This window comes from Uranotaenia lowii, chromosome 3 (assembly GCF_029784155.1).
Source record: "Uranotaenia lowii strain MFRU-FL chromosome 3, ASM2978415v1, whole genome shotgun sequence".
Lineage (NCBI taxonomy): Eukaryota > Metazoa > Arthropoda > Insecta > Diptera > Culicidae > Uranotaenia > Uranotaenia lowii.
The window spans coordinates 201,453,667-201,465,748 of record NC_073693.1 but is presented as its reverse complement, the minus strand read 5'-3'; the positions used below and the strand labels follow the sequence as shown (position 1 = coordinate 201,465,748).

At 32.2% G+C, this 12,082-nt stretch overlaps 1 protein-coding gene across 1 annotated transcript in view; it reads right to left on the bottom strand.

Moving 5' to 3' along the window:
• Window positions 1–12,082, bottom strand: part of LOC129758233 (serine proteinase stubble) — a 617,997-nt gene that overhangs the window by 386,175 nt on the left and 219,740 nt on the right. Inside the window, exon 5 of the mRNA XM_055755703.1 lies at window positions 4,892–4,979. The gene's annotated coding sequence lies outside the window, so the exon portion shown is untranslated. The remainder of the gene's footprint in view (window positions 1–4,891; window positions 4,980–12,082) is intronic.

The following is a 12,082-nucleotide window of genomic DNA, read 5'->3' as shown; positions in this document are numbered from 1 at the left end:
ATATTTCAAATTCTTTTCAGTTATGTAAATTGTACCTGTGGTGATAGTTTTCAAATTTAAAAATAAACTGTAGAATTTAATTTTTCAGATCATTTTTCATTATTTTCACCAAAATGTCATTCCTTAATTGAATAGAATATATAAAAAATCGGGTTATTGTTCTATTTCATTATATTTGTTAGTTCATCTGTTTTCAAAGATTGATTTCACTCAGAACTCAACTCAACTGCATTTTAAAACTCATAAACATCATATCATCATAACTATAGGTGACAGACAAAGTCTGACAAAAGATTAGAGTCAGGACAAAAGTCAGTTATGAATTTTAGAAAACAAAAATTCAGCTTCAAAACTCTGTTTTCTTTAGAAATCAATCAAATTCTTAAAATAAGATTTTAAATTGTTAAAATATTTCAATAGAAAAATTTCGGACAAATAAATTGGGACAACATTCCAAAGACGGCGGCAAAATATTCAGAGCTTCAAATTTTAAGCGACAGAACTCACGCTCGAAAATTAAAAATGTTTCACTGGTTTTTTATTGTTTTAAATCTTCTTTCCTGAATCGATAATCTTTATTTAATAAATCTATGAAAAGTTCGAAAAATGGTTCGTAAAGCTGTAAAGCTAAATTTGGATGCGCAATGATAAGTAAATTAGTATATGATTCGTGCTTTCAACTTTTATAAGCATACTGGGAATCCTTTTTTTATTTCTATCAGTTTCTTATTCATCATTCAATTCAATTATTTTTAAACCTAGTGTTAGGTATATTTTAAATATTCTATTTCTGTGCACTGAATCTTATGTCTGAAACTTTAAATTCTGGTTTCATTCGGAATTGAAATTTGAATTTTCTGTTATTTCTGAAAGATTTATTTCATACTCATAATTTCATTGTTTAAAATTTATTTTTAGCTCAGAATAGGATCATCATTCTAAATAATTTATTCATGACTAACCGGGAATCGCATTACTTTTTCTTGATTTATGTTGAGATTTTGACCAAATTTGCCGGATATTGCCCGGATTTTTGGTCGACATTTTGGAATCAAATGCTCGGATTTGGCCAGGTTTTTAGATAAAATAGCCTGAATTTTCCGGCCCGGGTACGTGCTGAAAAAATTCTGGCAACCTTATTTTAAGAGCGTATGTGATGGTCATACATGAGTAAGAAAATGGGTTTAGAAATGAATTTGCTCAAGAGCAAATCTCGAACTGATTTATACCAGATAAATTTTTCAATGACTATTCGCCAACTGCATCGTTGATAGATAATCGCGAATGGCATACCTGAAAAAGTTCAAACGCACATGACCAAAAAATAACAAATAACTTAAGTGGCTTTAAATGCTGAAAAAATTCTGCAACTGCAGCTAAAAATATTTTTAAAACTTTTAAGTACTCGCAAATTCTTGAGGTTTCAAAACTATTTCACCTTTATTTTTACTTAACAGCATTTTAAACCGCTTTTAACACTGATACTTTTTTAATAAATCGAATCTTTATTAGTTTGTAAAATATTTTAAACGAAAACAGCTCAATCATAATAACAAAAATTGTCATGACATTATGCGTCTCAATTTTTCATTTCTCAAAAGTCACTCAGTCAACAAAACTTTACAAACTCATCTTGTCAAAGTCGATCTTAAATTACTCTCTGTGGTGTGGAAGAAAAAGGTTGGATTTTTTCAAAGATTTTTATCCTCAGGGATGATTTATCCCTTAAACAGAAGTTTTACTGTATTGTCTTCATATTTCACGATTTGTATAGAATTTTAAATGCACCTATAATCGAAGTAACCATAGTCTCTAATGCTTTGCATTTTTATAGCTTTATACCAAGAAATATTTAAAGAAGGTAGTACCAATGCAGCTCTGCTCTAGTATTGGTACAGGCTGAGACGTCACAATAACGGAAAAACTCATTTTTTTCTTTGATAGTTCGATGAATCTGCTGCAAATTTTTTTACTTTTAAAAGAGGTTATTGTAAAAGGATTCTTGCCCTTCTAGATCGGTACAAAAAAAGTTGCATTTTCGAATATTTTTTCTATAAAATAGACCATTGAAGTTAGAAAACATTGGGGATTTTCCCCACCGATATTTGCAAAACTTTAAAAGTATTTCAAATTCTTCCATAAAAATGTTCAAGTCAGTGCAGTTTAAGCTCCTCATTACAATAATGTGATCAAAGCACAAATTTTTATACAAAATAACAATCTTTTATTGGCATTTTAGTTAACTGATTTAACAATCAATTGATATAAATTGTTCTACATAAGAATTGTATATGGATAACCGGTTGAATAAAAATCAGTTGAACACTCAATATCTACCTTCCAGACCTTTAAAAAGCTGATTTCTTTTCTTAATTTTTGCACGTTTTAGCTTCAAGGCGACATTGTGTTCATTAATAAAATTAGAAAAAAAACATAATACAGTCTTTAAAGGACCAGCAAACTTCATAACATAGTGGAATAGAGGCCTCACAACATAAAATGAAATTGGAATTCATTTTCGTTCTAAAATGTGTTTTTCTTTGAAATTCCTACCATTTTCATATAAATTTTCAATACAATCGTTTTTGTGACGTCTAAAAAAAATCCAATATGGCTCTCGGCACTACCCTATTTAAATATGCCTTGGCTTTATACCAGCATTCAAGTGCTAAATCATACTATATCAGCACATCGAGTGCAATTTTGCATTATAACAGCCCTCGAGTGCTATGCTTAATCATATTAGAATTATAGCACTCTTTTGAAATGCGACCAGCGTTTTATCAGCTTTGTACCATGCAAGCTTTTGAAATGCAACGTAGCTCTAAATCAGAATAACAAATGCTATATTTTCTAAGCATTAAATTCGCATCTCACAAGCTTGCTTTTATGCTTTTTAGCGCTACACCGAGAAAATGGAGGAAAAAAAGGTTTCCGGCATCGAAGACTGAGGAATTGAGATCAATTTATTGCAATCAGCGATCGATTATCGTCATCAATGCTTAATGTACTTAAAGTTAGGGATCACTAACATATCCTTTATCGTTAACTGCAGTTCAAAGAAAAGATTAATTGGAATTACCTTAATTGCCGTTTAGTATAAAAAAATTGCACTAATCAGAATGAAAAATCAATAATAATTATTTCTCGACTTCCCCAAGGTTAATTTGTTAAATTTCCGAATTATAAAAATTTTCATTTTCATAAATCCATTTGATAAATATGTTGAATCAGCGGGGTAGCCAGAACACATAAAACCATATTACAAACCAACATGCTCCACTAACCAGAGGCTGCAACATTTTTACGAACTAAATTGGGAAAAGATTCCGGTAGCCCGAGGACCATTTCAAAAGTAGTAAAACTGTCAACTTTTCATCTCAAAAGGCCACGCTAAGTCTCGTTTTTAGTGCTTTCATCTTCACCTTTTCGTTGCTTCGGCTGCTGCTCCCTTTTTTCATCTTTATCAAAACACATTCAAACGGAATGTTTATGAATTTTTCCATAAAACACGCGAGATATGAATCAATTACGTATGGCGCGGCCTCAACACCTTGATATCACCACCATATGGCTCATCTATAATGCGCGCTCTCGAATTCCGGGCACGTTAAAAAACATAAATGCCTTCAGGGGCGGCACCCAAACAATTTTATAACCATAAGCCGCGCAATAAAAACAATAAAAAACACCAACTACCAACCTACTACAGGAATCAACCGGAATCCGGAATGACTAAAAGTCGTTGGAACAAGCCTGGATGAAAGAAGACATTTGAAGCGGGTGAACTGGCGGGGAAAACAAGCAACTTTTTATCTTTTATTCATTCATTCATTCTGCTGCAGGCGCCATCAGCCGGAGATTTCAGTGATTTTTAATCACGGTGTCGATATTTGTAATGGTGATGTTTGGCACCTACTTTTACAAAAGTGGAAAAATATGATCCCGAACTATGTAAGTTGAGTGAGGAGGACTTCTGCCTTCTACAAAATTGAAAACTGGAATCTTATTATTTCGGGGAACACTTTTTCAAGCACCTTTTAGGAAAAATGCTCATGGAAGAAAATCAAACCTTAATTTACTTTTTCCAAGACATTCAAAATTGGAGATAAATAAAAGATGTTAAAAGTTTCAAAGAAGTAAATAGTGCATCGTTTTTCAGTACAAAAAATGCATCTATAAACTCAATCCAGCGATTTTCGAATGATAATGAGAGAAACTAGTATGTGAGTTTTGACGGAATCACATCTTAACAGCTGGAGCGTGGGGATGAAGATATGATGATGATTCCCAGCTTTTTGTTGACCGTGTCGCGTTTTTCTTCTCTCTCTGTTTTAAGCCAGGGATGAATGTAAACAAAAACAGGTGAGAGTTTTTTTTTTCGTCTCCCGGCTAGCCTTTCGCCGCTAACAACAACAAAGGCCGCTGAGTTAGTGTTAGGATGGGTAGGAAGATATAATCAATGCTTGATTTTTTATAACAATTTTTATCGCTCCGATCCAAGATCCGGTAATTAACTTTAGCATCGAGAGTGCGAGCGTTGTTTTCTCTTTCATGCATAGATAGAATCTCTCGGCTCAAATGCGGGAAAAGCGACTGTTAAATCATATCACGATAAGCTCATCTTTATGAATGGTTTTGAAAAAAAAAGTGCATAAGTTAACCAAATGATTTTAACAAAAACAAAAAGTTGATGACTGACCGGTTTTAAAGTTAAAAAATATTCATCGGCAATCATTGATTTTGGAATAGTTGTATACATAGCGTATCAGAAACCGGGAAACCTTAATAGCGGCACGTTGTCTAATTCTTAAAAATATTTAAACCGAAGCTTTATGGTGAGATCATTAAAAATTTGTTAGTAAAAACATTGGTATTTGAATTAACTTACCCGAAAACCGCGAGAATGTGGTTCCATTTAAAGAAAAATCAATTGTGAAAGATATGAATCTCCTCAAATAGTGTTGGACACCAAAAGCCTGCAAAAGAAAAAAACAGTATGATAAAGTAGTGCACACACGGAAAAAAGTATGGTTATTTCAACAATAATCCACTTATATTCAATCATATATCTGATTGCTTCTCGACCCACTATAATTATCAAGATTTCAACAGTACATATAATAGACAATCTGATTGATCTCGTACATTCAACAATACATATATATTACATTCAACTATAGTTGTCTGATTGTATTTGTGCATTCAACTGTAAATATAATAGATTCAACTATAAAGTACGATTGATGTCATACATTCTACCATAATTTTATAGTAGATTCAACTGTAATAATATGATTGGTTTGATTATGGACATGATAGATTCAACTATAATAATATGATTGATTTAATCAAAAATATAATAGTTTTAATCATATTTCTATGATTGATTCAATGAGGTCTACTCTTTTTGTATTGGAATTATCATATCTTAAGATGTTTTTTTTAAGGAATATTTTTATGGCAACGTTTCTAGTTCTACGCATCTAGTTCGTTTTAGCCGCCACGATACTAAAAAACTAACCGGAAATCCTGATGTGCACGTCCTGGTTCCTCCGCTATTGCTCTTTTTGCATCTTGATGCATGGTTGCCCAGCAAATTGTGCGTCTTAACTAATCGCTCCCGGAAGACTTCCTCAGAAGTCCGTGCTTCTGCACCCGGTGAAGATTGACCTCGTGGGGGAAAGGGTGGGGGGGGGGGGGTGGTGGGCATTTACTGAATATCATGACATCAATCTATGATACGACTTACCAATTCTAGTTTCCTGTGGGATCCTGCCAGGATCACGTAAAGGAACGTCGAGACCCACGTCGATTTCGCGGGCAACCAGAGTAGGTGTACCTTTCCCAAGTCCAGAAACTGTCGGCCTACTCCACGACCGCTGGTGGTGGAAAATGTTTCCCCATCGCGAGAGAGCGCATGCGCTTTGCACCGAAGTCTGGAAATGCCAGCTGAGCCCTTGAAACAGCACTAAGATAGCTGCAGGGAACAGGTACTGGTCTCACACATACGATTTTTGTCTATTTTTGCTGATGAACACGGATGAACACTTTAGTATTCAATTAGCACACAATTAATCATAAAAATATAGTTTAATTTACTAAATTTATAGTTTAATACCTAGAATTGATCATACATTTGTAGTTAAATCTATTATATATACGGTTGAATCAGTTATACTATTACAGTTAAATGTTAGAGGTCAACCAGAAATGTATAGTTGAATCTATTGTATTTATAGTTGAATGCCTAAAATCAATCATACAATTTTAGTTGAATTTACCATATTTGCAGTTGAATCAATTATACTAATACAATTGAACCTATCGTATTTATAGTTAAATGTGAGACGTCAACCAGGAATATATAGTTCAATCAAATATATTTAAAGTTGAATGCCTAAAATCGATCATAAAAATGTAGTTGAATCTATCATATTAACAAATGAATCATTACAGTTGATCCTATTATATTCATAGTTGGATGCGAAAAACCAATTACGCATTGATGATTGGTATAACCAGCCAAAATAATTAGGACAACTAATGTCATTTTTCTCTGTGTAGAAAAAAAAACTAAATAGGATAAATTATCTTGAGCGGAACTAGTCGAAATCTGATCTTGAGCGGAACCATCTACTTTTCTTAAGATCTAGGCAATGATTATTTATGAATCTTATCGAAATTAAAAAAAAAATAAACACTTTTTCAAGATCTTCTCATACAAGCTTTGTCATTTTTGCTAAATTTTAGGAAATGAAGTAATGTTACCAGGAGCTTTAAAAACCTACGCATTCCCAGTTCGTGCGTTCTCTCAGAAATCGTCAGAGCATGCAAAAAATTGAGAGTTGAGTCACCGAACTTAGAATAAAACGGTTAATTTCGTTGACACTCCAAAAACGCAAATATTCTCATTCGGTTTGTCCTGCCGAGAAACGTAGAAGCAACGAATACGAATGCGTACATGCGAAATCAGTTTGAATCGTACACTCGTAAGATGTACTCGCATTTTATCCCCGTATTTTTTATATGTGTGCATTCAATCGTAGCAGTCGACTTCTCAGGCAGGCAAACACGCGTCTCGAAGGGAAACATACAAACACGATTTGGATTGTGTTCGTGTGTCTCTCTGGAGGGCGCTTAGATTATTTCGTGACACTCACCCAAGGCAAGCGTATGTTCCTCTCTGCCGATTAGATAGATGATGCAAAATCGCCAGAGAGATCGATACGATCCCTCTGTCGATTTGAGTTACCTCTCTGCCGATTCATGTTTACTGGGTTTCTGCTGACTATGCTGACTTCGAATGCCAATTTATGTAACCCTTGACCGTTATAAACTGATTCTTAATGAATAAAATGGTAGAAAAACTCATAAAAAAGCATTATTCCGGTTTTTGTAAAAAGTTTTCCATAGAAATATCAATTAATCACGTAGTTTTTAAAAGTGAAATATGGTCTTGAGTGGAACCATATTTGATCTTGAGCGGAACTACTACCTTAAAAATAAACCGCTAGGTGCGCTGCCTTATGCCTTATGCTGTTTTTACCCCTGAATGTATGCAGCACCTTTATTTTACTTATCTTATCATCTTTAGGGACCGAAAAGATATAAAATCAAGTTCAAATAGGACCAAAAATTACTTAAATTGGTATCACAGGGTACCAAACCAGGCACACAAAAAGTTTTTTTTTTTTTTTGGGTACAAGAAGTGATTTTTTATTCTTTCTTTCAGAGGAACGACGGAAAGGAAAAGAAGGCTTTCATACAAATTTTTTGGAAAAATTCGAGAGCTAATGATGCCAATAAAGCAAAGTCATTATTTCAGAATAAGAATCAATCTTCTTTGCCATTACTATTCGAACTTTAAGAAGCCGCTTTCATTTTAAGTGGTTGTTCTTGGTGTTGTATTCCAATTGAAAACGGTATAAACAAAAATTCCAATTAGTTTTAACACAAATTCCTTCAGTTCTACAAAGTGTAGCAAAACACACCGAGTTAGCTATCCGATTCCCTAGTGATAGATGATTACACTTGAGCTCAAACTTATGGAAATCGGTTTGGAAAATAAATGTTTATCAATTGAGCTAAATTCTTAATGTTCCCATACTTTTTTAATATAAATAAATTTTATCGTAATTCATAAGAAACTGGAATTTATTACCAACTTTATTCTATGAATAGGTTGTTTAGAGCAAGGTTGCCGAAATCACAGAAAAAAACTATAATTTTGCAGAATTTTTAGCAAATTTTTATCACAGAACACAGGGTTTTGAAATATTCACAAATTTCACAGAATTTTTTAATTTTGAATGGATTTCCTAAATTAAAATTTTTTGGTCAGTATGAAATTTAGGTTTCTTAATTTGAATTAGAAAAGTATGATAAGATTTTTAATGTTAACTGATTTTTCCCAACTGAAATCAAATTTATCAAATTTTGATGATTGAGTAAGGTTATTTAAAAGTTACAATCTTGACTCAAAATTGATGTGAAACCCTTGGAAACTAAACCCAAATTCCGCATTCTGCTACTGTTTTTCAAAATTTTCTCACTTGTTGATAAAAGTTAGCTGTGGATTTTGATTTGAAATGACATCAAACTCATTCCAGAAGTTCTGGTTACTTAAATCAAAATAGTATTTCTGTTTTCGTGTTAACAGTTTATCACCGCTGGTTTATGATTTTAATTTAATGATTAATGGCATTTCGGTGAATTATACATTCTAATAGGAAGAATTTCAAATGAAAGTAATGAAAATTATAGACGGATAGATTAGATTAGGAAGCATGAAAGGTGTTGAAAATGAGCCAAGAGCGTGATTTGAGAAAACTTCTTGCCGCACAAGACCATTTGTCCCACATCGTATTATTGTCTAGAAGAAGCAAAGTCGATAGGCTGACTTTGCATTGATCTATACAATGATACATGGATGGATCGAAGCACGTGTTTTTCGTACCCCGATCGGACAAAAGGAAATGTACGGCCGGCTCAGATGAAGTTTTCTTTTGCGAGAGCTGGTTCGATCGATGTGTAAGCTGTTTTCGGGTGTTCGTTGTTTGCACGGCGACGCTACTACTTTATTGTTTCGCGCACTTTGAGTAACCGTCAACGTCCCTACTTCTTAAGCCATGCACATCAATTAGTGAACTGCATTTTTATTTCCCCATATTTCCCCCCTTTTCTTTGCCAATTGATTTTGTGTTAACAGTTTATCACCGCTTCGATCCATCCATGTATCATTGTATAGATCAATGCAAAGTCAGCCTATCGACTTTGCTTCTTCTAGACAATAATACGATGTGGGACAAATGGTCTTGTGCGGCAAGAAGTTTTCTCAAATCACGCTCTTGGCTCATTTTCAACACCTTTCATGCTTCCTAATCTAATCTATCCGTCTATAATTTTCATTACTTTCATTTGAAATTCTTCCTATTAGAATGTATAATTCACCGAAATGCCATTAATCATTAAATTAAAATTATTTCTGTTTTCATATTTGCGATTCTTCGTCCAGTTTAGAATTCTTGATCTACAGTTTGAATCATCATAAAAAATTGGAAATGAAATGTTGTTTTGAAATATTGGTTCAAATAAAATTTTGAATTTCTTTAAAAATTTGATTCATGTTTTTCGAAACTCATATTCATTTTCAATAGTCAGTTAATAATTTTTCGAATATAAAAAAAGAATATAAGAATCTGTTTTGAATTTTTGATTCATATTCAGATTCAAAGTTCTTTAACTTTATTATTATGCAAAATTTGAACTTACAATCCTTACAAACGACGATCCAAAATTGGAAATCAGAATCAGACACATAATTCGAAATTCATAATCAAATTCAGATTTTCAAGTCTGATAAATTGAAACACAAAACATCAGAAATTAAATTATAGAGCTCTAAAGGGATTGAGAGCTCAGAAATAAATTTCACATTTCGGTTTATATTCAACATTCTGATCTTGACTATTCACAATTCAGCTGAAAATTATGGTTTTAAGTAGAATATGAGTTTGTTTTTCAAGTTTTTTTTTAATTAAGAAAAACTGATTTAAAAAATTTTCCACAAAATATTAGTTTAGCAATTGGGTTTTTTAGACATTATTAGCTGAAAAAGAAACTTGCTATTTTAACGTAAGAAATCCGCAGTGAATTCCAGAATTTATTAGTGTATTGTTTAACATTACTGATATATTTAGCAGTTTTTTTCAAGAACCAAATTTAAAACTAAAATCTAAAATATGGATTTAGGTTGCACGAAGCAGATTCTAGCACAAAATTTTAATCTCTTTCTTTTAATTTAAAAAAATTGATTTATTTTTACCAATAAGCGATATTTTTTTATATACTAAAAAGTTTGATGGATGCATTTGATTTGAACATATGTTGAAGTTAAGTTTAAATTGTATTCTAACTTTCTTTTAAATAGGGGAAAATGAGGATACTTGATTCTTATATCTCGAAACTGGAATGACTTACAAGGATCCAATCTTCTAGAAAAATATGTCATATGGACCAAAACAACTTTGCTATAAGCTCAAAAAAATTCAACCAAATCATTTTTTGAGTTATTGATCTTTGTTTGAAAAATTTTACAAGATACGACTTGAAGATCTTTTTTTATAACTTTAAAATGTTTCTGGCATAAACAAACTATTACAAAAATAGAGTGTAGAGTTGCAATATGAACTTCATAATACCATATTTTCAAAACAATGGTAAACTCTCAACATTTTTTAGACAAAGTTTTCTATAATGTTCATCATGGGTTCACTGGATCCCTAGAATTCAAAAAGGTTTATTTTTTTTCTAAATAGATCGTGATCATTGCTGATTACGAGACTACTAATATTCATCCAATAACAGTCTGGCTAAAAGGGCTAAGAAAATTGATTTTCTCTTAAATTAAAAAAGCGCCTTAAAGTATGCAATGACATTAGGGTTGAATAGAGTTTTCGAATTTTCTTCTATTGACAATTATAATTTGTGAAATAAGAAAAAACATGACCGAAATAGCCAAAATACATTCTATTTTGAAATTTCGTTTGATCTTTTTCCAAGGATTAATGCCTATGGAATGAAGGATCAAGTCTCCCTTAACATTAAAAATACCGCATTTTATTTTTACTTCCACGAAAATGCTTCTAGTTCATCTACGGGTTCAAGTATCGTTCTTGGAGCAAAGAAACTTGAAATTACACGCTGTCAGAAAGTGTCAAAGACGGCAAGTTGCCTGATTTTTCCAAAAAGATATGATAAAAATACGAAAAGGGGATCAAGTATACCCGTTCTCCCCTAATTATTTAAATTCTTAGTTTTTTTTGAAGATCAATAATTGATCTCTTTAAAGGAATATTCTTCCACTGAGATTCATTTTAAACAAATATTTTTGTATCCGCTCATTACGTTTCCTCGCATTGCGTTTTCAAGTATTAAGTTCTTTCTTGTTTTGCTGCTAGAAATGCTGAGAACAGTTAGCGTCCAAGAGCTCAAATTGAGCTTTTTGATGTGATAGGGGGTGTGGTGGGCCGCTATTTAAGAAAAATAGTGCAGTAATCGCAGTTAACATACAGATTATACAGATCATTGTACTCCTAGATTATTTTAAAAGAACTTACAAACCTAACACGAAAAGCAACAATCCTTCTCAAAGAGTAACACGAAAAGAAATTCAAAAATGAAAAAACAAAAATCGATTTGGGATCTAATTATTTTTTTTATTGTGGAGTTCCTTTGATTTATGAGATATGGTTTGAAATTTCTGACAACTTTTTTTATACATTCTTTTTGATTTCGATAGGCTTTTGTTAAATCCATACCTATTTTAAATCAAAAGAACATATTCAATACTTCAGTAATGAATAAAAAAAGCTGCAAAGATCAAATCTTTACTAAACGGAATTATTTCAGAAAAATAAATTAAAAACAAGTGAAAAACGCTGTGGCGGAATTCATTGAAAGTAACTAAGATAGTTTGAAGGAATTTTGCAACGGATTCTAACATTTTAGCTACATATCTTTTAATCAGTTTATTTCAACGTCTAGCATTATTGAATTTTTGAAATATAAAACACAAGAA